This window comes from Grampus griseus (genome assembly GCF_964374135.1).
Source record: "Grampus griseus genome assembly, chromosome: 4".
Taxonomy (NCBI): domain Eukaryota; kingdom Metazoa; phylum Chordata; class Mammalia; order Artiodactyla; family Delphinidae; genus Grampus; species Grampus griseus.
In genome coordinates, this window is record NC_138997.1 from 106,620,888 (window position 1) to 106,633,022 (window position 12,135).

The 12,135-nt window shown below is 44.6% G+C and overlaps 1 protein-coding gene across 1 annotated transcript in view; it reads left to right on the forward strand.

The window, feature by feature from the left end:
- Positions 1 to 12,135, forward strand: part of SLC2A9 (solute carrier family 2 member 9) — a 182,794-nt gene that overhangs the window by 100,645 nt on the left and 70,014 nt on the right.

Genomic DNA, 12,135 nt, shown 5'->3' on the forward strand with positions numbered 1-12,135 from the left:
TAACAAGGTCCAAAAGAACTAAAGATGAAACAAGCAACAATGAATAACACAATAAATGAAATTAAAAATACTAGAAGGGATCAATAGCAGACTAGCTGAGGCAGAAGAATGGATAAGTGGCCTGGAAGATAAAATAGTGGAAATAACTACTGCAGAGCAGAAAAAAGAAAAAAGAATGAAAAGAACTGAGGACAGTCTCAGAGAACTCTGGGAAAATATTAAACACACCAACATTCAAATTATAGGGGTTCCAGAAGAAGAAGAGAAAAAGAAAGGGACTGAGAAAATATTTGAAGAGATTATAGTTGAAAACTTCCCTAATATGGGAAAGGAAATAGTTAATCAAGTCCAGGAAGCACAGAGAGTCCCATACAGGATAAATCCAAGGAGAAACACACCAAGACACATATTAATCAAACTGTCAAAAATTAAATACAAAGAAAACATATTAAAAGCAGCAAGGGAAACACAACAAATAACACACAAGGGAATCCCCATAAGGTTAACAGCTGATCTTTCAGCAGAAACTCTGCAAGCAAGAAGGGACTGGCAGGACATATCTAAAGTGATGAAGGAGAAAAACCTACAACCAAGATTACTCTACCCAGCAAGAATCTCATTCAGATTTGATGGAGAAATTAAAACCTTCACAGACAAGCAAAAGCTGAGAGAGTTCAGCACCACCAAACCAGCTTTACAACAAATGCTAAAGGATCTTCTCTAGGCAAGAAACACAAGAGAAGGAAAAGAGCTATAATAACAAACCCAAAACAATTTAGAAAATGGTTATAGGAACATACATATCAATAATTACCTTAAATGTAAATGGATTAAATACTCCCACCAAAAGACACAGACTGGCTGAATGGATACAAAAACAAGACCTGTATATATGCTGTCTACAAGAGACCGACTTCAGACCTAGAGACACATACAGACTGAAAGTGAGGGGATGGAAAAAGATATTCCATGCAAATGGAAACCAAAAGAAAGCTGGAGTAGCAATTCTCATATTAGACAAAATAGACTTTAAAATAAAGAATATTCGAAGAGACAAAGAAGGACACTACATAATGATCAAGGGATCGATCCAAGAAGAAGATATAACAGTTTTAAATATTTATGCACCCAACATAGGAGTACCTCAATACATAAGGCAAATACTAACAGCCATAAAAGGGGAAATCAACAGTAACACATTCATAGTAGGGGGATTTAACACCCCACTTTCACCAATGGACAGATCATCCAAAATGAAAATAAATAAGGAAACACAAGCTTTAAATGACACATTAAACAAGATGGACTTAATTGATATTTATAGGACATTCCATCCAAAAACAACAGAATACACATTTTCCTCAAGTGCTCATGGAACATTCTCCAGGATAGATCATATCTTGGGTCACAAATCAAGCCTTGGTAAATTTAAGAAAATTGAAATTGTATCAAGTATCTTTTCCGACCACAACGCTATGAGACTAGATATCAATTACAGGAAAAGATCTGTAAAAAATACAAACACATGGAGGCTAAACAATACACTACTTAATAATCAAGTGACCACTGAAGAAATCAAAGAGGAAATTAAAAAATACCTAGAAACAAATGACAATGGAGACACGACAACCCAAAACCTATGGGATGAAGCAAAAGAAGTTCTAAGAGGGAAGTTTATAGCAATACAATCCTACCTTAAGAAACAGGAAACATCTCGAATAAACAACCTAACCTTGCACCTAAAGCAATTAGAGAAAGAAGAACAAAAAAAACCGAAGGTTAGCAGAAGGAAAGAAATCATAATGATAAGATCAGAAATAAATGAAAAAGAAATGAAGGAAACGATAGCAAAGATCAATAAAACTAAAAGATGATTCTTTGAGAAGATAAACAAAATTGATAAACCATTAGCCAGACTCATCAAGAAAAAAAGGGAGAAGACTTAATAGAATTAGAAATGAAAAAGGAGAAGTAACAACTGACACTGCAGAAATACAAAAGATCATGAGAGATTACTACAAGCAACTCTATGCCAATAAAATAGACAACCTGGAAGAAATGGCCAAATTCCTAGAAATGCACAACCTGCCAAGACTGAATCAGGAAGAAATAGAAAATATGAACAGACCAATCACAAGCACTGAAATTGAAACTGTGATTAAAAATCTTCCAACAAAGAAAAGCCCAGGACCAGATGGCTTCACAGGTGAATTCTATCAAACATTTAGAGAAGAGCTAACACCTATCCTTCTCAAACTTCCAAAATATAGCAGAGGGAGGAACACTCTCAAGCTCATTCTACGAGGCCACCACCACCCTGATACCAAAACCAGACAAGGATGTCACAAAGAAAGAAAACTACAGGCCAAAATCACTGATGAACATAGATGCAAAAATCCTCAGCAAAATACTAGCAAACAGAATCCAACAGGGGTTCATTCCAAGAATGCAAGGATTCTTCAATACACACAAATCAATCAATGTGATACACCATATTAACAAATTGAAGGAGAAAAACCATGTGATCATCTCAATAGATGCAGAGAAAGTTTTCAACAAAATTCAACACCGATTTATGATAAAAACCCTCCAGAAAGTAGGCATAGAGGGAACTTTCCTCAACATAATAAAGGCCATATATGACAAAGCCACAGCCAACATCGTCTTCGATGGTGAAAAACTGAAAGCATTTCCACTAAGATCAGGAACAAGACAAGGTTGCCCACTCTCACCACTCTTCTTCAACATAGTTTTGGAAGTTTTAGCCACAGCAATCAGAAAAGAAAAGGAAATAAAAGGAATCCAAATCGGAAAGAAGAAGTAAAGCTGTCACTGTTTGCAGATGACATGATACTATACATAGAGAATCCTAAAGATGCTACCAGAAAACTACTAGAGCTAATCAATGAATTTGGTAAAGTAGCAGGATACAAAATTAATGTACAAAAATCTCTGGCATTCCTATACACTTATGATGAAAAATCTGAAAGTGAAATCAAGAAAACACTCCCATTTACCACTGCAACAGAAAGAATAAAATATCTAGGAATAAACCTACCTAAGGAGACAAAAGACCTGTATGCAGAAAATTATAAGACACTGATGAAAGAAATTAAATATGATACAAATAGATGGAGAGATATACCATGTTCTTGGATTGGAAGAATCAACATTGTGAAAATGACTATACTACCCAAAGCAATCTACAGATTCATATCAAACTACCAATGGCATTTTTCACAGAACTAGAACAAAAAATTTCACAATTTGTATGGAAACACAAAAGACCCCGAATAGCCAAAGCAGTCTTGAGAACGAAAAACACAGCTGGAGGAATCAGGCTCCCTGAATTCAGACTATACTACAAAGCTACAGTAATCAAGACAGTATGGTACCGGCACAAAAACAGAAATATAGATCAATGGAACAGGACAGAAAGCCCAGAGATAAACCCACGCACATATGGTCACCTTATTTTTTTATAAAGGAGGCAAGAATGTACAGTGGAGAAAGGACAGCCTCTTCAATAAGTGTTGCTGGGAAAACTGGACAGGTACATGTAAAAGTATGAGACTAGATTACTCCCTAACACCATACACAAAAATAAGCTAAAAATGGATTAAAGACCTAAATGTAAGGCCAGAAACTATCAAACTCTTAGAGGAGAACATAGGCAGAACACTCTATGACATAAATCACAGCAAGATCCTTTTTGACCCACCTCCTAGAGAAATGGAAATAAAAACAAAAATGAACAAATGCAACCTAATGAAATTTCAAAGCTTTTGCACTGCAAAGGGAACCATAAACAAGACAAAAAGACAACCCTCAGAATGGGAGAAAATATTTGCCAATGAAGCAAGTGACAAAGGATTAATCTCCAAAATTTACAAGCAGCTCAGGCAGCTCAATAACAAAAAAACAAACAACCCAATCCAAAAGTGGACAGAAGACCTAAATAGACATTTCTCCAAAGAAGATATACAGACTGCCAACAAACACGTGAAAGACTGCTCAACATCATTAATCATTAGAGAATTGCAAATCAAAACTACAATGAGATATCACCTCACACCAGTCAGAATGGCCATCATCAAAAAATCTAGAAGCAATAAATGCTGGAGAGGGTGTGGAGAAAAAGGAACACTCTTGCACTGCTGGTGGGAATGTGAATTGGTACAGCCACTATGGAGAACAGTATGGAGTTTCCTTAAAAAAATACAAATAGAAAAAAAATAAAAAACTACAGATAGAACTACCATATGACCCAGCAATCCCACTACTGGGCATATACCCTGAGAAAACAATAATTCAAAAAGAGTCATATACCAAAATGTTCATTGCAGCTCTATTTACAATAGCCAGGACATGGAAACAACCTAAGTGTCCGTCATTGGATGAATAGATAAAGAAGATGTGGCACATACATACAATGGAATATTACTCAGCCATAAAAAGAAACTATATTGAGCTATTTGTAATGAGGTGGATGGACCTAGAGTCTGTCATACAGAGTGAAGTAAGTCAGAAAGAGAAAGACAAATACCGTATGCTAACACAAATATATGGAATTTAAGAAAAAAAAATGTCATGAAGAACCTAGGGGTAAGACAGAAATAAAGACACAGACCTACTAGAGAATGGACTTGAGGATATGGGGAGGGGGAAGGGTGAGCTGTGACAAAGTGAGAGAGTGGCATGGACATATATACACTACCAAATGTAAAATAGATAGCTAGGGGGAAGCAGCCACATAGCACAGGGAGATGAGCTCGGTGTTTTGTGACCACCTAGAGGGGTGGGATAGGGAGGGTGGGAGGGAGGGAGACGCAGAGGGAAGAGATATGGGAACATATGTATATGTATAACTGATTCACTTTGTTATAAAGCAGAAACTAACACACCATTGTAAAGCAATTATACTCCAATAAAGATGTAGAAAAAACCCCTGAAAACTATCATTCTCAAATCCACTAACCAGTAAATTGCATACGTAACTTCAATATATCACTCTACGCTGAAAGCAAAGAAAAAGGGCTGGCAGCTCCTGTGCACGGTGGAACCCCCATACCCGCCTCATGTGGGCCATGTGAAGACTCCAGGGTTGGTCCATAATGAAATGTTGTAGTATAAACATGAGTTCCAATATCTTTTACTCCCCCCTTCTGACATCCCTCCCTGTGGATCCTACTGCTGTCAGTAATAAAAAGAAACCAAACCTGAGTTAAAAACCCAATGATTTCCTCCTCTTAAATAACAATAGCAGTTGAAAATCAGTGCTTCGATGAAACCTCCTATTTTTAGAAACACCGAGGCCTGCCCCATGCTGAGTTCAGTGCTGTCCCCAACACGTGACTGCAAAGGCACCCTAGGCTCCCACCGAAATCCCTCGGCCTGCCTTGTCCCAGGGCCCCTCCGGGTCACGAGAACAAGTCTCCAGGTTGCTCTGTGCTTTGCTCTAGCACGAGGTGGTAAATGCTAATGGAGGTGATCACATGTGGTAGCTGCTGGAACAAAGTACCACAAATCGGGTGGCTTTAGGACAGCAGAAACTTATTCTCTAAGAGCTGGAGGCCAGAAATCAAGGTGGCAGGACCTGCTTTCTCTCCCAGCTTCTGGCGTTGCCGGCAATCCTTGGCTTGAAAGCCGCGTCACTGCAGTCCCTGCCTCTGTCATCACGTGGCCGTCTTCCCTGTGCGTGTCTGTCTCTCTGTCTCTTCTCCTCTTCTTATAAGGAAAAGAATCATACTGGATAAAGGGTCCGCCCTCTTCCAGGATGACCTCATCTTAACTGACATCGAAATGACACCTGCAAAGACCCCATTTCCAAATAAATTCACATTCCCAGGTACAGGTTAGGACTTAAACACATGTTTATGGGGTCACGATAGATTATAGTGTTTTGTACCCATTGTCAGGTTAAGGTAAAAGGAAGATAAAAGAAGGAAGGGCCGGGAGGTACTGTACCAAGCACCTTCTGTAATAGTTGACGGACTTCTAGTACTTACAGCTCATTAAGAGTCAGCCCTGGGCTTCCCTGGTGGCGCAGTGGTTGGGAGTCTGCCTGCCGATGCAGGGGACGGGGGTTCGTGCCCCGGTCCGGGAGGGTCCCACGTGCCGCGGGTCGGCTGGGCCCGTGAGCCATGGCCACTGAGCCTGCGCGTCCGGAGCCTGTGCTCCGCGACGGGAGAGGCCACAGCAGTGAAAGGCCCACATACCGCAAAAAAAAAAAAAAAAAAAGAGTCAGCCCTGTTCTAAGGACTTCGTGACTGCTGGTGTTTAATACTACTGGCAGCCCCAATGCTGTTATGCTCATTTTACAGATGAGAAAACTGAGGCACGGAAGCATTAAGTAACTGGCTTGGCATCAGACTAGGTGAAAAGTGGTGACGTCGGGATGGAGACCCACGCAGCGTGGCCCCAGAGCTGGGGCTCTTAATCACCTCCCCACTGTTACACAACCCATCACAGGTGTGGTGACCTGGCAGGTGTCACTGCACCAGATCATCACACTGACCCCTCTGGAACCCCAGGGAGCGGGAGCGTGAGGCTCCGGAGGCCTGCAGGCTCCACAGCTGATGGGCGGCAGATCCGGGGTGGGGCCCAGTTCAGCCCATCTGCAGGGCCTGTCCCTTTCCTCTTCGTCACACACCTCTTCCCATTTTTACTCAGGGTGCGACATTTTGCGGGTATTTCAGGGCCTGAATCACGCTGCCCTTAACCTTCAGCTCTTTCTCCGAGTTTGCCAGGCTCGGGCACCACTTCCAGACAGCGCAACATTGATCTGGGAAACTTCAGGGCTGTGAGTTGGACCTGGTCAAGAACACCTGTTTTTCTTTATTTCGTGTTGCGGTGTGAAGCGTGGGCGGGCAGAATGTGGGCTCCACCCTCTGCGACAGTGCAGACAGGAGCTCGCAGGGTCCCTTAGCCTCCAGCTCATCGTCCCCATTCCCCGTCGCCATGCTGCCCACTTCCAAACCCCTGAGCCCATCCAGGCTCCAGCCACAAAATGTCTCCCAGACCCGTCCCTTGGAGGCTCCTGGCCTGTATTGTCCACGTGGGTCCAGCTAACACGTGACACATGAACCAAACACCCCCCCAGATGTGTGCCCACTACCCAGTCCTCACAGCCTGAGAGGCTGGCACGAGTGTCATCACTGTGTTAGAGGTAAGAACGGGACCCAGAGAGGCTGAGCAATTCTTCCATGGGTACCCAAGCCAGGGCCTGACATCTAGGGCTGTGTGCTTAAATACCAGGCTGGCAGCTGCACAGCCTGAGTTTGCAGCCCCCCTCCCTTCCAAACCCTCCCTCCTAGACCCCAGACAGCACTGGACAGATATACCCCACATTTGCCCTTATTAGGTTTTGCATGATGCTGGTTTCACTCGTGCCTACTAGCCTCCCAGTGGGTTACTTGTCCCTGAAAGGGGGCACCGAAGGGCATCTGCAGTGAACCAGGCTCCAGGCTGGTGCCCTGCCTACGCTCCCCCAGGTGGATGTCCTAGTGACCTGGAGACATAGGTGGCCTCAGCCCTACCTTACAGATGAGACCTAAGGCTTGAGAGGTCAGATGCTTTTCCCATGTCATACAGAAAGTGAGTGGTCGTGGTGGGGTAGAACCTACAGCTATCGAATTTCAATGGCTCTGCATTTGTTTCCCTTTGCTGCTGTAAAAAATGACCGCAAACTTAGTGACTTAAAACATAAATTTATTATCCTACCGTTCTGGAAGTCAAAACTCCAAAATAGGACTCAATGGGCTAAAATCAAGGTGCCAGCAGGGCTGTGTTCCTTTCTGGAGGCTCTGGGGAGAATCATTCCTGTTCTTTTGCAACTTGTAGAGGCCACCTGCATTCCTTGGCTCACAGCCCCTTCCTCCTTCGTCAAAGTGTGTCTCTCCTCCAACCTCTGTTTCCATGGTCACCTCTCTTTCTCTCTCACTCTGACCCTCCTGCCTCCCTCTTATAAGGACCCTTGTGATGACATTAGACCCACCCCGATAATCCAGGGTAACCTCCCCATCTCAAGGTCCTTAACCTAATCACATCTGCAAAGTCCCTTTGGCCATGAAAGCTAACATATTCACAGGTCCTGGGGATTAGAACATGGACTGATTTGGGGGGTCATTATTCTGCCTACCTCAGATTTTTTCTGCTCTTCAAAGTGCCTCCTAAAAGACAAAATAGCCTTTTGTCTGGTGATGTTTGCCTCCTCTCTCCGCTCAATGCCGTCCATGAGATTCCCCCTCCAGGCTCCCAGGATGTCCTGGATTCAGTGCCTCTGTGATATGTGCCATATAAAGTTAGAATCACACTTCTTGATGTACTTCTGCAGGTTGTTAGTAGGTACCCCAGCAAATACATTTGGGAAAAGTGAAGCCAAACAAAACTAAATGGGTGTCTTTCCTGCAGGACTTATCAGGACCTTTACTATTCTAATGTGAAGTTTGAACCACCAAGAGACAGAGTGCTCATGCAATGACACTAAACTTCTCTGATCAAGGAATCTGGTTTCCATGGAGCCTCTCTTGGGATGAGAATTCTACAAAAGCTTGTTAGGAAATGTGATGTGATGGGGACACCACCTCGCCGGTGCAGGGTCTGCGGCTTTTGTTTAGCACAGTGCCTGAGGCCTAGTAGATGCTCAGTAAGCTCGTGCTGAGCATTGGCTCTGAATGGCCTGTGACTTCCATCAACCAGGCCTGAGACCCTCCCTTTAAAAGGCCAGTGCTGTCCCCCGCAAGGGCTCTGTGTTCTGTAGAACTGATCAGAGTTGATGATATGCCTGGGATACCTGAAACTCAATTGTCCGCCAATCAGCAGAGCCAGGCAAAGCCAAACCACCCCCCCCCCAAGACATCCTGGACTGCGGTCACTGGCCCAGCCATAGACCTGCTGGCCTTGAGGCTGAGGCAGAGGAGAATTCAAAGCCATGTCCCCCCTTGACCACAGGCCCATGGCCTCCAGGGAAAAGAGGACATTAGAATTTACCTAAGGAAGCCACTCACCCCCTTCCTGCCCCAAAGGACTCTGTGTCCAGCCAGGCGCCATGGGCAGGTTTTGAGCAAAGCAAGCTTTTCTTAGTATTGGTGGACATCTATGGGGGTCTCCCACCTGGGAGGGGCCTCTGAGCCCCTGTGCCAGGCCACAAGGCTCTCTGAGGCCCCCGCTTGACACACTCTTTTAGCAACTTTCAAATATCCAATACAGTATTATTTTTTTTTCAATACAGTATTATTAATTATAGTCACCCTACTGTCCGTGGCATCCCCAGGACTTACGTATTTTCTAACTGGAAGTTTGCACCTTTTGACCACCTTCCCCCTTTTCACTCACCTACCACCTCCTTCCTCTGACGACCACCAATCTGTTGTCTGTGTCTATGAGCTTGGTTTGGGGTGGGGAGAGCTAGAGTCCACATATAACTGAGCTAATAAGTCAGATCTCCGTCTGACTTATTTCACTCAGCATAATGCCCTCAAGGCCCATCCATGTTGTTGCAAGTGGCAGGATTTCCTTCTTTTCTTTTCTTTCTTTTTTTTTTTTTTTTTTGCAGTACGCGGGCCTCTCACTGCTGTGTCCTCTCCCGTTACAGAGCACAGGCTCCAGATGCGCAGGGTCAGCGGCCATGGCTCACGGGCCCAGCCGCTCTGCGGCATGTGGGATCCTCCCAGACTGGGGAATGAACCCACGTCCCCTGCATCAGCAGGCGGACCCTCAACCACTGAGACACCAGGAAAGCCCTCCTTCTTTTTTAAGGCTGAATAATATTCCATTGTGTGTGTGTGTGTGTGTGTGTGTGTGTGTGTATATATATATATATACCATATCTTCTGTATCCATTCATCCATCAATGGACACTTGGGTTGTTTGATGTCTTGGCTGTTTTCAATAATGCCTGGAGACATTTTTGATTGACACAACTGAGGGGGTGCTTCTGGCATCTAGTGGGTAAGAGGGCAGGGGTTGCTGCTAAACTCCTTACAATGCACAGGACTGCTCCCATCACAAAGAGTTCTCCGGCCCCAGACGTCAGAAGTGCCAAGATGGAGAAATGCTGCTTTCAGGGAAGGCAGTGGGTTTGCCAGCTGGGTTGGTTCAGCTCAGATCAACAAACACGAACTTGGCATCTGCCCTCCAACCGGGCACCAGGAAGTGGGCTTCAAAGTGCTCACAGCAGGTGGAAAGGAGGTGCCGATGACAGTGTGGAGAGAAAGCACCGAGGTGGGAAAGCACAGAGGGCTGTGAGAGCCTAGGCTCTGGCATCCGGAGGGAGGAGAAGTTAGCCAGGCAAGGAATGGCAGGAAGGACATTTCCGGCAGAGGGAAGGGCACGGCCAAGTGCAGAGAACCAAGAAAGCACAGCGTGTGTAGGAAAGCTGAGATGCATGTTTGCACATCCAAGAGAGATGCATGCAAAGATGGGGGCAGCAGGAGAGAAGCTGAAGGAGAGCCATGGACTGGGCCATGGAGCCTGACCTTCACTCTGCAGAGTGTAGAGGCCAAGGGGCCTTTTAGAATCAAGTGCACTGGTGAGATGGGTGCTGATGCTGCAGTGTGCAGAGGGGGTTATGGTCGGAGCTCCACAGGGCACGAGAAGACTGGACCCAGGAGAGCAGTTATGGACTACTGGGATAGTTCAGGATAAGGTGTGAGAACCAAAGCAGCTTGGCACTTCCAAAGTTGGAAACAGAGTGACGCTGACTGATGATTTTTTCCTGTCAAGTAATTAGTTGTTGCAGGTTGGCTTCTCCAGGAAACAGAGGCTGAGAAGGAGTTAGGAGTACAGATGTTTCCCTGGGGAGTAACAGCTGGGCAGGGAAAGGGCGCAGCAGGATTGAGCAGAGGAAGCCTCAGACCACAAGGCCACCTGGCAAGGTCTCTGCCAGCCCTGGAGGGAGCCCCAGAACAACACTTGTGCATTACATGAGTCCCTACTGGGCAAGGATGGCTGGGCCCTTGCACCACAGCCATGCTCAGTCGTGGGCTGGGACCACTATGAGAATAGCATTTCCTGGGCTTCAAAGATGAGATGCATGCCCCTGAAGCTAAGAGCTGGAGGCTGTTGACTAACCAACCTCCTCACAGCCCAGAAGCCAAGTCCTTTCCTGAAGGGAGCCTGAGTGGCGCATCTTCACGTCTGCCAGGCCAGTCGCATGAGATACTCTTCGTCACCCATTCAGGGGAACCACAGAAGGAGGGGTGTGGGACAAGTAGAAGCAAACTTTTTATGAACATAAATACAACAGGGAAGTTAAGTGGATGATTTAAAAGAAGGAGAACAGAACTTTTAAGAGGAAGAAGAGAGATTTTTGCTCCAGGAAACTCTAAAAGTTGAACACTGAATTTAGCTGAGCTTCCTGGCAGCCAAGGTGAAAAGGAAAAAAAAAAGAAGTTCTAAAGTTCTCCTTATTTTATATGGAAAGCATGTATGTCAGGGAGGAGAGATAAATATTTTCTTGCCCTAATACTCTAGGATTACTTTGTCACATGAATGTTGCATTTTTGAACTTTGAGAAATACTATGGTTTAGTGCATGCTGCAGAAACATTACTCATTCAGCTGTTTCTTCCACTTACCCTTAATAAATGCTAGGAAAAATATTAAATTACAGCTTACAAAAGAGACATTCTGAGACAGTTTTCAATATACTCCTGGGCTTGCTTCTTGGAGAATCTGGAGAAATTTAACAGTTTTGTCTTTTTTTTTTCCCTACCTAAGAAGAGCAATTTCACATGGCCTGTGATGCAGAGCAGTGTTTTTAGAGATGATGCCCATTGTGTCTGGAATGGAATGTCCACAGGAGCCGTCACCATAGCCACCATCCCTGTAGGAGGATGAATATATAAGTGCTGAATATTTAAATCCATGTTCTAAATGCGTCCCCCCTGATCTGATTATTGTGATCTCAGGGGTCTCATCAGACAGCCCACATTTGTGCATATATCCGTGGAGGTTTACTCAATTAAGGGCTTGGTAAAAAAAAGAAAATGACAGGTTCGCTGAAGCTGGAAATTTGCAGTGTTCAGCCTGGGAAAGGCCTGAGTCACATGGGTGAGCTTGAATCCTGGGAAGGTTAGCTCTTTGAGAATATTCCAACCCAGGTTTCTGTGTTTCAGAGGGGCTTGTGGAAAGG